The following is a 13,599-nucleotide window of genomic DNA, read 5'->3' as shown; positions in this document are numbered from 1 at the left end:
AGTGTGTCTGAAAACTCCCTCTGTCTTCGTTTTATTGTACACATGCAGTTGCTCTAGAGCGCACCCACATAATCCCGGATAAACCTTTCAAGACCCTCAATCTAATCACATCTTTTGCCATATAAGGTAATATTCACAGGTTCTGGGAATTAGGACTTGGACATACATTTGAGGCCACTATTCAACCCACGATACCATGATACTTCTGTGGCTCCAGATATCCAGCCAAAGGGTAGTAAAAAAGCAAAACAAAGTTTACCCTTGTAATAAGCCATTGTTGTAAGTAGCTAGAATTCATTGTTTTAATTCTGGTTTGTCTACTTCAAGAAAAAAATTCTTAAGTTTACAGAAAAAGCAACCAGAATGATCATGGATATAAGAGAATTGTGAATAGACTAAAGACATTTGGTCTCTAGTCTGGAAAGATGAAACAAGCTATGACCAAAGTCTTGTAAGGGATATACAGAGAGTGAACACTGATTTTGTTCACCAAATTTTGAAATTCTAAAAACAAGAGAGCCTCCCTACCTCACCCACCCACACACACATCTGATTCTGGGGAAATATTTATGATTAGAGGAAGAACTACTTAAGTTTACAGTGAGTGATTTAAGGTATTGACTGGGCTTAGAAATCAGCTAAAAAGTTCACAACAGGTTTAATGTATGCAATAAAATTGATATGCTGTTATGGTCAAACTAGGAATTCTCTAATATTAATCTTTATTCCAAGATAGCCAGCATAAAACCATCTCTAATTTCCCTTAAACTAATATGATTTTACTCATCAGATTTTATTATTTATCACTTCACCTCTTGACTCTAAACTCTAAGCCTCTGCAGTTCAATATGCTAAGTACTAACCACATGACAACTTAAATGTAAATTAATTAAAATTAAAATTAAAGATTCAGCTCCTTAGACTAGCCATTTTAATAATCTTCAAAAGCCATTTGGCATAGTAGCCACCATATTTGATAGAACAAATCTAGGACACTTATATCACTGCAGAAAGTTCTTATTAGACAGTGATGTTCCATATATATGTAGTGTGATTGTTTCCACTTGGATGTAAGTAACACATTTCAAACTCAATTTGTTCCACATTAAGGTCATCTTTCCTCTTCCCCTTCACCCCATAAAGAAGCCACATGTGCAATTTGGTTCTTCTCTAGTGTTCTTTTTTTTTTAATCTTGTTTCAAACTTATTCCCAGACTTCTTCAGCTTAATTAGCTGCAAAGAATGAATTGTGTATAAGCAAAAACTGAAAAGAGCTGCAGTGTCCAAGAGGTTGGGGCTTAAAAATATTAGAGATCTAGATTTTATCAGATCCATGAACAAAATTTTTAAAAAGCAGTCATAATATAAAATAGCAGCTGCCAGTAACTTCTTCAAGCTTTATCTTCTTCAGAAGTTGATTCAATTCTGTTTGCTTCCTTCTTGGAAGCTTCATCAAAATTCTCCACAAAATCTGGAACTTCATCATCCTCCTCCTCTCTGGTAGCAAGTGGTACCTTTCCATCCACAGATTGTTTGGGCAGAACTTCAGCCAGCCTTCTTAAACTAGTCAGACTGTCTGCACCAAGTTGGTTTAAGATACTGAGTAGCATTTCTGTCAGATGCTTCCTCTCTCTCAGCATGGCCTGTAATGGTTAAAGTGTTCGCTGCCAGGGATGCCTGAACTTTACGGTTGTTAAAGTGGATCACCGTTCCTTGGTTTGTGAACATATTCCCTTCTTCAATACCAGAGATATTGTTTACCCCTGACTTCTTTAAGGAGAACTGAAGGTTTTTGTCATCTGCTATAGCTGTTCGATGAACCACCTTTTTTCGGCGAGCCGTTCCTTTCCCACCAATGCGCACTTGCGCTTGCAGTTTGACGAGTTTCTCCTGCTTCATGGTAGTTGCTCTCATCTTGTTGGAGAGGAAATGGGGCCGCTCCTGGGACTAGGGTTGGCGCACAGGGGGTCTCGGGTGGACCATCTGAGATTAGGTGCACACACGGCGGGGACACAAGATGGCAGCTCTAGTGTTCTCTAAATAAAGGACACCACTATTTACCCATCTCACTGAGCAAGAAACCTGAATCATGCTCATTTTTCCCCTCCTACCTAACCTCCCACATTCATAAGGCAAAAATGATTTTTTTTTTAATTCCTCTATGGGGCACCTGGGTGGCTCAGTCGATTAAACATCCCACTCTTGGTTTCGGCTCAGATCATGATCTCACAGTTGGTGGGTTCAAGCCCCTCATCAGGCTCTGTGCTGACAGCACGGAGCCTGCTCGGGATTCTGTCTCACTCCCTCTCTGCCCCTCCCTTGCTCTCTCTCTCTCTGTCTCTCTCAAATAAATAAACTTAAAAAATTAAAAATAAAGAAATAAAAATTCCTCTCTGTATTGAATTGGTATACTTCCCTCCATCTGCATCACTGCCACATGTGTTCAGACCACCATAATCTCTTCTGAACTACTGCTGTGGTTCCCTAACTGCTCTCCCTGCTTCCAGTCTTAATTCTAAACCTTTCCCCATCTCATTCTGTTGCCAGAGCATTCTTTCGAAAACTCAAATCTCACTATATTTAATGTCCCCGGGGTGAATTCCAAACAGTTATTGAACACTTACCAAGTGCCAGCACTGCTCTAAGCACTTCACATTATCTCACGCAATCCTCATAACCAAGGCCACTGGGTATGGCTGTACAGGTTCTGCTGCTATTAACTATGTGGTCTCGTGTAAATAGCACACTCTCAAACCCCCACTCCACAATTTACAGATGAGAAAGCAACCTATCTATCTCAAGTGAAATTAACTACAAATCATTTTAATTCCTGAGTCCACATATGTAATTAAAGGCCATATTTTTTTTTTCAATATATGAAATTTATTGTCAAATTGGTTTCCATACAGCACCCAGTGCTCATCCCAAAAGGTGCCCTCCTCAATACCCATCATCCACCCTCCCCTCCCTCCCACCCCCCATCAACCCTCAGCTTGTTCTCGGTTTTTAAGAGTCTCTTATACTTTGGCCCTCTCCCACTGTAACCTCTTTTTTTTTTTCCTTCCCCTCCCCAATGGGTTTCTGTTAAATTTCTCAGAATCCACATAAGAGTGAAAACATATGGTATCTGTCTTTCTCTGTATGGCTTATTTCACTTAGCATAACACTCTCCAATTCCATCCACGTTGCTACAAAGTTAAAGGCCATATTTTTAAGTAACAGTCTATCTTTAGTGAGGACAAATGCAAAGTATTACATTTGTGGATAAATAATACTATATGTAGAAGATTGTACTTTCAAAGCTAAAAGTTGTAAAAACCAAAGAGACTTCACTTCTAGGAAGAAATACTCCCTCTTTCTTCATCAGATTAGAACATGGAAGAAATTCTTAAAATGATCCACCCTTTTCTAAAGTAAAGCAGCAAATCTTTGTGTTACTTGTTGGCCATTCCAAGAAATTTGATGCATAAGGCATAAATGACATCCTAATAGGTTGATTATTATGAATTTTGTGGCTGAATTTGTGAAAGGCAAAAAATAAAGAAGATATAATTATTAAATCTCATTTAGTAAAACCCAATGTTATGTTTGTGTAGTCTTAAAAATTTTGTGGAAATAATAAAGTACTTGATCTATAAAACCAATGTAGGACATCCAGAGAGTTTAAAATTAGAAGAAAAAAGATCTTAATCGTGTACAAATGAGTATTCTTAGGTCATGGTAATATTAGAGTGAAGGCAAAGCTGGTGGTAAACCGATTAATTTGTATAAAAATTCAATTATTCAGCAGGAACATTATATGAACTTTGTTCCAATACACATTATAAAATTTGTATTTCTAAATAAAACTGTTATATTATTTAAATTGTACTTAAAAACTCTGAATGTGAACTTCTAATTGTGGCCAAGATGGAGTAACAAGGATCAGATTCACTCTGTCACCTAAAACACAAAACTGAACAAAGTACATAAAACAGTAATTTTTAGGTATTAGACATAGGCAACAGAAGATAGCCATAAGAGAGAGGAAACAAATGAGGTGAGTTCTGAGGGTGCAGTGCAGGGCAGAGGAACTCAGAGCCTAGCAGTCTCACAGAGTTGAGGAAGTGAAGCTAGGAGTCGCAGAGGTTAAGGGCTAGAGTTCACAGAACAAGTACCACAGAGTTCTGAAAAGAAAGAGAACTCCAGAGATTTGCAGGGGTCCTCTTTGATTATTCAGTTGTAAACTTAATGCATATGTGTGAAGAAACAGCACAAAGATGAGGAAAAGCCACCAGAAAAATTTAGAGGCAATAATTCTCAAAGCTTAGGGTTGCAAGCAGTTTTTATACTTACTGGACACAGAGTGGAAGCACTTAGAATTCATGAGGCATCAGGTAGAGTACTCAGAAGCATATTGCCTCAATAGTAGGGCAAAATCTGACTAAGGCTGCTCTGGATCTGCCTAATAAAGCATAATAGCTAACTTCAAAAGAATCAAATCATTTCCAAGTAATTTAAGTACTTCTCAGAACAAAGCTCAAGAATTTTTTAATACAAAAAGTAAAACTCACAGTTTCTGGCATCCAATTCAAAATTATCTGGCATGCAACAAAGCAGGAAAATACAACCCAATCATGAGAAAAATCAATCAAGTGGAAGCGTTCTTATTTTTTTTTACATTTATTTATTTTTGAGAGACAGAGCACAAATGGGGGAGGGGCAGAAGGAGAATTAAACACACAATCCGAAGCAGACTCCAGGCTCTGAGCTGTCAGCAGAGAGCCCAACACAGGGCTCGAACCCACAAACCATGAGGTCATGACCTGAGCTGAAGTTGGACACTTAACTGACTGAGCCACCCAGGCACCCCTCAAGTGGAAGAGTTCTAAATGGCATGGATGAAAGAGTAGGCAAAAATGTAAAATCTATAACTATATTTTATACATTCAAGAAGTTACAGGAAAACTTGTACATAATAAATGCAGACATTGGAAATACTAAAAGACTCAAATAGAACTTCAAGATGTGAAAAATCTATGTCTAGATGAAATTAAGAGATTAGGTACTATTGAAGAAAGATTAGTGAAACTGAAATCATGACAATAGAAGCAATCCAAAATAAGACATGGGGAAAGAAAAGATTGAGAAAAACAATCAGTCAACTATGGCACAATTCCTAATATATATGCAATTAAAGTATAAGGAAGACAAGAAAGAGTGGGGGGTGTACTTAAACAATGACCAAAAGTTTTACAAATGTGATTAAAACAATTCACAGACTTAAGAAAATCAACAAGCCACAACGACAAAAAAAAAAAAAAAAAAAAGGAAAGAAAATTCACCAAAGTATATCATTAAAAAATTGCTAAGAATGACAGCAAATATTCACTGGAAGAACATGCAAAAGACAGTGGAGCAATATCTTTATTGAACAACAGCAACAACAAAAAACTATCAACCTAGAATTCTATATTTAGCAAAATTATCTTTCAAAAGGGAAGGTGAAATTTTTTTTCAGATCTACAAAAGCTGACAGACTTCATCACAAGTAGATATTCACTATCAGAAGTATTAAAGGAAGCAGATGAAAATACGAGATAGAAATCTAGACATATACAAAGAACATCAGAAATGGTAAATATGTATATACATATAAAAATCCCTTTTCCTTATTTTTAAAGTCTTTTTAAAAGATAATTGACTTTTTGAAGCAAAAATAACAAGTGTATTATAGCACTATAACATAAAGGGAAAGAAAACTTATGACAACAGCACAAAGCTCATGAGAAAGACAAGACTGAAGGGTCTTATGCTATATTTGAAGTGGTATAATATCACTTGAAGGTAGCCTATGATAAGTTAAAAATGTACACTAAAAGTCCTAAAGTAATCACTAAAATTACAAAACAGAATTATAGCTATCAGCCAGGAAAAAAGATAAAGTAAAATCATAAACAATATTCTATTTATCCAAAAGAAAGTAGAAAAAGAAAAAGGAAACAGGACAGAGTAAATAGAAAGCAAATGATAGTTTTAAACCTAACCCCGTCAATAATATTAACTACTAACAATATAAACAACCCAATTGAAAGGCAAAGATTGTTCAACTGTATAAAAAAGAAAAATCCATCTATACATTGCCTACAAGAAACTCACCATAAATCTAAAGACACAAACAGGATATAAGTAAAAAGATGGAGAAAAATAAACCATAATCAACAAAAAATCTAGAGTAGCTATATTAATATTAGACAAAGTAAATTTCAGAATAAAGAATATGGCCAGAGATTTAAAAAGGTCATATTGATAAAATAATTGATTTATCAAAGCATAATAATTCCAAACATTTATGCAGTCTAATTAGAGAAATCCAAAATACATGAAACACAAGTAATAGAATTAAAAGGAGAAATAGGCAAATATATAATTACAATTAGAGATTTTGATACCACCTTTCAATAGTTGATAGTATAAGTAGGCAGAGAATCAGTGAGAACTTGGACAACATTATCAACCAATTTGACCTGACATTTATAGATCACTTTATCCTACAATGGTAATTACACATTTGCTTCAGATGCACACGAAACATTCATCAAGCTATACCATACCATACCATAAAACATACCACACCATAAAACAAGTTGCAATAAATTTAAAAGGAGTTAAATCATGCAAAGTATTTTCACTAAACCACAATGGAATTAAATTAGGATTATTAACAGAGATAGAAAACCCGTAAGTATTTGGAAACTAAATAAAAAACTTCTAAATATCATATGCATCAAAACAGAAATCAAAAGAAGAATTAGGACATTTTGAACTAAAGGAAAATGGAAGTACAAATATCAAAAGCTGTGAGATATAGTTAAAACAGTGCTGAGAGGAAAATTCATAGCAAAAAAGAAGACATCAATCAATGACCTAAACTTCTACCTGTATAGGAAACTAGAATAAGAAGTGCAAATTAAATCTAAAGCAGACAGAAGAAAGGAAATAATGAAGACCAAAATAGAAATCAAAGACATTTTTAACTTAATTTTATTTTATTTTTTTTATGTTTTTATTTATTTTTGAGAGGGAGGGAGGGGTAGAGAGAGAGGGAGACACAGAATCCGAAGTAGGCTCCAGGCTCTGAGCTGTCAGCACACAGCCTGAGGCAGGGCTCAAACTCACAGACCACAAGATCATGACTGGAGCTGAAGTTGGACGCTTAACCAATTGAGCCACCCAGACACCCCAAGGAATTTTTAAAAAGTAAAACAATACAGAAAATAAATGATACCAAAAGCTGATTCTGTGAGTAACTCAATAAGATTGATAAATCTCTAGATGGACTAATTAGGATAAAGAGAAAGAAGTATGCAGTATGAGGAGTATAAGAGGAAACATCACTATAGATTCTACTGAAATTAAAATAAGAAAATACTAAAAATTATATGCCAATAAATTTGACAACTTAGGTGAAGTGGAAAAATTCCTTAATAGACACAAATTACCAAAGCTCCCTCCCGAAGAAATAAATTAAAAAAAAAAAAAAAACTACAGTACAATACAAAAAACAAAGATCAATACAAAAAAAAATCTTTTAATAACATTTTGGCAAATCAACTGCAGTAACATATTTGAAGAAATCTACATTATGACCAAGTAAGAACCACCCCAAAAGTGACTATGTGGCACATCTAAGTGACTAACGCCTGAGACACTTACATATTTCCCATGGTCCAGGTGTGGCCTTGTAAAGTGGCTGAAATTTATCTCAGGCTTGTAAGAGGGTGTGGATAGAACTTAGATGGAGCCAGAGCTATAAAGACTCTGTATTAGAAGACAAGGAACACATTTATATATCAACAGCCCACAATCCAATGGGGCAATTTATAAACTACCATGTGTCAATGTAGGATCAGATGACAATTGAAACCCAGGCAGTTCTAGTTCAAATCCTGTCTGTACCACTAATTAGTTGTGTGACTTTGTGTGAGTTACTTAATCTATCTAAACTTCAGTGTCTTTATCTCTAAAACGAGGGAAATAATAGTAGCTACTTGTTGGGAGAATTAAATGAGATCATGCAAGTACAGTATTCACTCAGGCCAATATTAAAAAAGACAAAGAGAGAGACAGAGAGACAGAGAAATTCTATAGTGCCTTCCTCTGAAAATAGTTGAGTGTTATGTTGTCAAGATGATGCAGTCATATAGGGACTGGGAAAACAATTTATAACTCAATACTTGTTCTGGATTTTTATTTGTTTGCTAAATAAGTTGACATATAGATGTACTCTTTATTTCTTGCTCTTCCTATTATTATGAGAAATTAAGTGAGTCTCTCAATTCACTGTGCCCCAAATTGCAAAAGGAAAAGAAACACAAACGTCTAGCCAGTAATGTGTTAGAACCGGTTTACATTGGCTCATGAGAATCAATTGTTAAATTTTTAGAAATGTTATGACCTGGTTGTTAAACAGTTATTATTAAAAAGTAAATTATATAAGGTTACAGATTATTAAATTATATAATAACAAAGATAATACAAGAAAAGTATAGAGCAATATCCCTGATGAATATTAATACAAAGTTTTAAACAACATTCAACAGAATTCAATAGCACATTAAAAGGATTATATACCATGACCAAGTGAGGTTTATTCCTGAAATGCAATGATGGTTCAACATATAAAAATCAGTCAATATAATATACCACATTAACAGAATGATGGGGAAAAAAACACATCATCTTACTTTCTCATGATGAAAACATTCAACGAACCAAGAATAGAAGAAAACTATCTCAGGGTGCCTGGGTGTCTCAGTTCATTAAGTGGCCGACTTTGGCTCAGGTCATAATCTCCCAGTTGGTGGGTTTGAACCCATGTAGGGCTTTGCATTGACAGGGCGGAGCCTGCTTCAAATTCTGTCTCCCTCTCCCTCTGCCCCTCCTCTGCTTGTGTGCTCTCTGTGTCAAAAGTAAATATTAAAAAAAAATTTAATTGAAGAAAAGAAATAAAAGGTATGCAAATTGGAAAATAAATAGGAAAATTATCACTGCTCACAGATGGCATGACTTTTTATGTAGATAACGCTACAGATTCCTCAAAAAAATTGTGAGAACTAATAAACAAATTCAGCAAAGTTGCAGGATACAAAATCAACACAAAAATATAAGTAGTGTTTCTATATACCAACAATGAACAATCTGAAAAGCAAATTTTTAAAAACACTTCCATTTACAATAGCATCGAAAAGAATAAAATACTAGGGCACCTGGGTGGCTCAGTTGGTTAAGCGTCTGACTTTGGCTCAGGTCATGATCTCGCAGTTCATGAGTTCGAGCCCATGTCAGTCTCTGTGCTGACAGCTTGGAGCCTGCTTTGGATTCTGTCTCCATCTCTCTCTGCTCTCTCTCAAATATAAATAAATATTAAAAGAAAAAAGAATAAAATACTTAGGAATAAACTTAACCAAGGAGGTGAAAGATAAATACACTGAGAACTACAAACATTGCTGAAAGAAATTAAGAGGACACCAATAAATGGAAGAATAGCCTGTGTTCATGGATTGGAAGACCTAATATTGTTAATACTGTTATTGTTCAATCCAAGGTGATCTACAGAATCAGTGCAATCCTTATCAAACTCCAAATGGCAATTTTTGCAGAAATAGATTAATCCATTCTGAAATTCATATGGAATCTCAAGGGACCCTGAGTAGCCAAAACAATCTTAAAAAAGAACAAAATTGGAAATCTCACACTTCCGGATTTCAAAAGTTACCACAAAGCTACAGTAATCAAAACTGTCATGCTAGCATAAGGACAGACATATAGACCAATTGAACAGAATAGAGTACCCAGAAATAAACCCTCACTTATATGGCCAAATGATCTTTGACAAGAGTGCCAAAACCATTCAATGGGGAACGAATAGTCTTTTCAGTAAGTGGTGTTGGGACCTTACACCATATACAAACATTAACTCAAAAGGATTAAAGACCTACATATAAGACCTAAAACTATAAAACTCTTAAAAGGAAACACAGAGGGAAACCTTGATGACTATGGATTTAGCAGTGATTTCTTGAATATGACACCAAAAGCATAGGCAACAAAAGTTAAAGTATATTGGACTACATCAAAATCAAAATCTTCTATGCACCAAAGGATGCCGTCAACAGAGTGAAAAGGCAATCTATAGAATGGGAAAAATATTTCCAAATCATATATCTGATAAGGGTTTAATATCAAGAATATATACAGTACTCCTATATCAACAACAAAAAACAACTAATTCAATAATAAAAAAACAGGAAATGAATAGATGTTTCTCCAAAGAAGTTATACAAATAGCTACAAGCATATGAAAAGATGCTCAACATCACTGATCATTAGAGAAATACAAATCAGAACCACAATGAAATACCACTTTATATACATTAGGATAGTGACTGTTAAAAAAAAAAAGATGGGCACCCAGTGGCTCAGTCAGTTGAGCGTCTGCAGGCTCAGGTCATGATCTGCAGGTTTGTGGGTTTGAGCTTCACATAGGGCTGTCTGCTGCCTTTCAGCACAGAGCCCACTTCAGATCCTCTGTCCCCCTCTCAGTGCCCCCCCCCCACTTGCACTCTGTCAAAAATAAATAATTTTTTTTAAACAGAAAATAAATGTTGGTGAGGAAGTGGAGGCATTGGCACTTTGCTGGCAGAAATGTAAAATGGTGCAGCTGTTATGGTAAATAGTATGACAGTCCCTGAAAAGATTGAAAATGGAATTACCATATAATCCAGCAATTCCACTTAAAAAAAAATTCCGATGTAGTTAACATACAGTGTTATATTAGTTTCAGGTGTACAAAATACTGATTCAACAGTTCCATATATTATTTAGTGCTCATCAAGATAAGTGTACTCTTGATCCCCTTCACCTATTTTGCCCATCCTCCCACCCACCTCCCATCTGTGTGTTCTTTATAGTTGAGTCTATTTCTTGATTTGTCTCTTTTATCCCCCTTTGTTCATTTGTTTGTTTCTTAAATTCCACATACGAGTGAAATCATATGGTATTTGCCTTGCTCTGACTGACTTATTCCACTTAACATTATACTCTCTAGATCTATCTCTGTTGTTGCAAATGGTAAGATCTCATTCCTTTTTGTGGCTGAATAATATTTATATATATATATATTTAACTTCGCATATATTTCTAGAAGTGAGAGTAATCTTTTAAATTTGACCAAGCTCATCTTAAAACAGGTTGAACCATCTTAAAATCTGACCAGGGCTGCTTTACGCCAAGACATTGAGTGATGAGCTCTGTGGGCTTTTGTTTACATTGTGGGTTTGCTCTGGCTCCTGAATCAGCAGAATCAGGCCCCTCATGCATGAGGACAAAGCCACAGCTGACTTTTCCCCTTGCAGGCCAGCCCAAGGGACTTCCAGAAGCCTGGCCTCAAGGGGCTGTAGATTCACAAGCATTAGGTAAGAGGTGGGATCAAGGTGGAGGTCTGGGCAAACACCCAGGTGGGAGACAGCCTGACCCTCCGGGGTTTTGCAGGCCTCCCTCCTTTCCTTTCCTCACACTCAACATGTACAAAATCAACCATATGTGCAGGCATGAAGGGAGGGGGCAGGAAAAGAGAGAAGGGGAGGGAGAGAACAAGGGATTTGCCCATCTGTCTACATATACCCGGAGGGAGATGGAAAGCGGGAATTTACTCTTCCCTTGTCGGTGTTCGTTCCTGCACACGTCCTGGCAATGAAGAGAATTCTAGAGTTTATATCAGTCTCTCCTTTTATGTAATTAAAAAAAAAAAAAAACCTGTAAGCTGTCTTATAGGACACTGGAAATTACTGGATATAGTGTGCACATATTACTGTACTGGGTACAAACACAGATCCCCTGTTCTGTTTACATGGGTGATTTAAGGGCTTTTCAAGGGCTTTTGGGGACTATTTTAATTTGTTCCTCATTCTGAAGCAGCAGCATTTGGACTATGCTATTTGAAACCATGACTGGATTTTGCAATGAAGCCACACATCCATCCCTGGGGTTCTTTTTTGGCTTATCTTCTGAAGCAGCAGTGGCTTGAGCGAGAAGTTCTGTAACTGAACAATCCAATATATAGGATATATACTATATCTTCTTTATCCATTCATCTGTTGATGGACACTTGGGAAGCTTCCATAGTTTGGCTATTGCAAATAATGGTGCAATAAACATAGAGGTGCACGTATCCCTTTGAATTAGTGTTTTTGTATTCTTTGAGTAAATACCTAAAAATGCAATTACAGGATTGTAGGGTAGCTCTAGTTTTAGTTGTCTGAGGAACTTCCACACTGTCTTCCACAGTGGCTGCACCAGTTTGCATTCCCACCAATAGTGCAAGAAGGTTCTCTTCACTAACACTTGATGTTTTTTTGAGTTTTGGGGGGTTTTTTGTTTGTTTGCTTTGTTCTGAATTTATCCATTTTTGAGAGAGAGAGAGAGAGAGAGAGAGAGAGCACAAGCAGGGGAGGAGAAGAGAGAAGGGGAGACATAGAACCCAAAGCAGGCTCCAGGCTCTGAGCTATCAGTGTAGAGCCCAACATGGGGCTTGAACTTATGAACCATGAGATCATGACCTGAGCTGAAGTCGGATGCTTAACCAACTAAGCCACCCAGGTTCCCCTTTTGAGTTTTTTATTTTAGCCATTCTGATAGGTGTAAGGTGATATCTCATTGTGGTTTTGATTTGTATTTCCCTGGTGCTTAGGGATGTGCATCTTTTCATGTGTCTTCTTTGTACAAAAGTCTGTTCATGTCCATTTTTAATTGGATTATTTATTTTATAGGTGTTGAGTTGTATAAGTTCTTTATATATTTTGGGTATTAGCCTTTTATCATATATGTTATTTGCACATATATTCTCCCAATCAGTAGGTTGTCTTTAGTTTTGTTGGTTGTTTCTTTTCTGTACAGAAGCTTTATATTTTGAGATCATCCCAATAGTTTATTTTTGCTTTTGTTTTCCTTGCCTCAGGAAATATATCTAAAACATGTTGTTATGGCCATTGTCATAGAAATTACTGCCTATGCTCTCTGTTTCAGGTCTCATATTAAGTCCTTAATCCTTTTTGAATTTATTTTTTGTGTACAGTGTAAGAAAATGGTTCAGTGTCATTCTTTTGCATTAACTGTCCAGTCTTCCCAATACCTTTTGTTGAAGACACTGTCTTTCCCATTGCATATTCTTTCCTCTGTTGAAGATTAATTGGCTATATAATTGGTTTATTTCTGGGTTTTCTATTCTGTTCTGTTGATATATGTGTCTATTTTTATGCCAGTACCACACTATCTTATCACAACTTTGTAATATAACTTGAAGTCTAAAATTTTGATACCTCTAGTTTTGTTTTCTTTCTAAGATTGCTTTGGCCATTCAGGGTCTTTGTGATTTCATACACATTTTAGGATTGTTTGTTCTAATTCTGTAAAAAAAAAAAAAAATGCTGTTGGTAGTTTGATAGGGACTGCATTAAATCTGTAGATTGCTTTGGGTAGTATAGACATATCAACAATATTTGTCCTTCCAATCCATGAGCAAGGAATGTCTTTCCATTTCTTTGTGTCATCTTCAATTTC

The 13,599-nt window shown here is 35.9% G+C and overlaps 1 pseudogene; it reads right to left on the bottom strand.

The window, feature by feature from the left end:
• Positions 1–946: 946 nt before the first annotated feature.
• On the bottom strand, positions 947–2,319 carry LOC132694962 (transcription factor BTF3 pseudogene; annotated as a pseudogene).
• Between the last annotated feature and the right edge of the window lie 11,280 nt (positions 2,320–13,599).

Source organism: Panthera onca, chromosome B4 (genome assembly GCF_046562875.1).
Source record: "Panthera onca isolate mPanOnc1 chromosome B4, mPanOnc1 haplotype 2, whole genome shotgun sequence".
Lineage (NCBI taxonomy): Eukaryota > Metazoa > Chordata > Mammalia > Carnivora > Felidae > Panthera > Panthera onca.
The sequence above is the reverse complement of the archived record's forward strand: the minus strand, read 5'-3'. Positions and strand labels throughout refer to the sequence as shown.